Below are 2171 nucleotides of genomic sequence, written 5' to 3' on the forward strand. Positions count from 1 at the left end.
CTTTCAAATGTTGTTGTTTCAGCTTTCGCTTACTAGAAGCAACATAATACTCGCTGCAATACAGACCTCGGGAAACCCTCACCGTGAATAAGGTTCACTCACATATTTCACTACATTTTGCGTGGGATTGGAGATGAGGCTACTCGTTCTTGCTCAGTACTAGGCTGAAAATTAACGAAACTTCGTTACAAACGTTCACATGTTGATGTTTCCGCTTTCGCGTACTCGAAACAACATAATACTAGTCTTTGTAATTTAGTTTCATAATTTCAACTGTTCTCATGCAGAATTTTTGCTCATTCTTATCCCAAATTTTGACCTGGCTACTAGTTACACTCCTTGTACTTATTGCAAAATGACCACAAATTTCAACAGCTTTCACATGTTGCTGTTTCGGCTTTCGCTTACTACAGTCAACATAATACTCGTTGCAAAATAAGTGCTCGGCATCTGCAATTTTCCAAAGACGAAGTTTCGCCAGTTCAATTTTCGCTCGCCAATTATGGCTACTAATTCACACGGTACTGAGCTCAACAACATTAAATTTGTTCAGCAAGACTTTCACATGTTGATGTTTTGGCTTTCGCCTACTAGAAGCAACATAATACTCGTCTTGTTAGCTCATTCAATGAGAATAGCTTTTCCCGTTGAGAATTTTTGCCTTCAATTGGCGTTGTAGTGAGTTTGGCTACTCAGATCACCAAATACTTGTGACAATTCGAACCAGAAATGTTTTCAATTTTCACATGCTGATGTTTCGGATTCAACCTACTAGAAGCAGCATAATACTTGTATTCAACAATTTCTGTATCAAATCCCAGTTTTCTCTGGTGCATCTTTGCCAAACTATTCCAAACTGCCTGAGTCTGAATACCAATTACAGGTACTAGTAAATGCACGTTACTAAGGACTATATAGTTCTAGGTTACTGTACACAACGACGTTCACATGTTGATGTTTCAGCTGCCGCTTACTAGAAACAACATAATACTTATCGTGCATACCTTTCCATAACTTGTCCTTTTCAGATGCATTAGTTTCCCTTTGTCTTGGCTTCTACAGTCAGACTGGCTACTAGTAACAGCACAGTACTAATCACATATCGTTCTACAGTTTGCAGACAACTTTCACATGTTGATGTTTCAGCTTTCGCCTACTAGAAACAACATAATACTCGCTGTATACATTTGTAGTTCTCTATGTAACTTTCATGTGAAGAAGTTTCGCCAGTCTTTTTGACTGTCTCAAATCTGAGTCATGCTTAGGCTACTAGTTGCTTCATAGTACTTATCGCCTCGAGATCATTGAACAAAACTTGATTTTCACATGTTGCTGTTTCAGCTTCCGCTTACTAGAAACAACATAATACTAGTCTCATTAAGTTCCGTCTCTTTGCAATTTTCTTATGAAGAAAATTCGCCATCACAATGACTCCAGCAGTTCTTGATCAAGGAATGCAATCATTGATCAGAATGCTATTATTTGAATCGGTTCTGCTTTAAGTGTTCCAATTTTATTGGAAGCACCAACAATAGAACATCAATGTGTTCAATCGAGAGTTATATAACCCTGAATCGGACGCAGTCAACAGCCGAAGCCGAGACCGCCTTTTGCGTTAGAGAGGTCGGTAAACAAATCTTGCGATTCATACCGAATTAACACATATAGCTGTGCTCCTCTTCGTAAAGCGAGCCAAGTGATCCCCTGTTGAAGGATGTATTTGGACCAATCTAGTAGCATTTGGTTTCCAACAAGCTCTCCCAAGTTAGCTTACTTATTGGGCTTTTCAACCAATTCGGTTGGCTACAAGCATCATCAAAGTACTAGCCACAGTTTGATCGCAAAATTCTACGACTTTCACATGTTGATGTTTCGGCTTGCGCTTAGCCTACTATAAGCAACATAATACTAGTCATATCATAGAGCGTGATCAGCTTGTGACGTTCTCATGATGAAGTTTCACCAACAGTGTCTCACTTCGAGCTTAAATCCAGCTACTAGTAACTACACAGTACTGACTGCAACGATAACTTTTATCTATACCTTTCACATGCTGCGCTTTCGGCCAGGGCCTACTAACGTCAACATAATACTCGATATAAACTTTTGTTCATGATGCAGCTTCCCCATGCAGAAGTTTCGCCTTCAAATGCTCTCTTGGCCATATGACG

At 39.5% G+C, this 2171-nt stretch overlaps 1 pseudogene; it reads right to left on the reverse strand.

Annotated features, from left to right (window-relative positions):
* Positions 1–1564: 1564 nt before the first annotated feature.
* Positions 1565–1716, reverse strand: LOC142356277 (5.8S ribosomal RNA; annotated as a pseudogene).
* Positions 1717–2171: the final 455 nt, after the last annotated feature.

Source organism: Convolutriloba macropyga, unplaced genomic scaffold, assembly GCF_964194025.1.
Source record: "Convolutriloba macropyga unplaced genomic scaffold, txConMacr16.3 SCAFFOLD_2350, whole genome shotgun sequence".
NCBI lineage: Eukaryota > Metazoa > Xenacoelomorpha > Acoela > Convolutidae > Convolutriloba > Convolutriloba macropyga.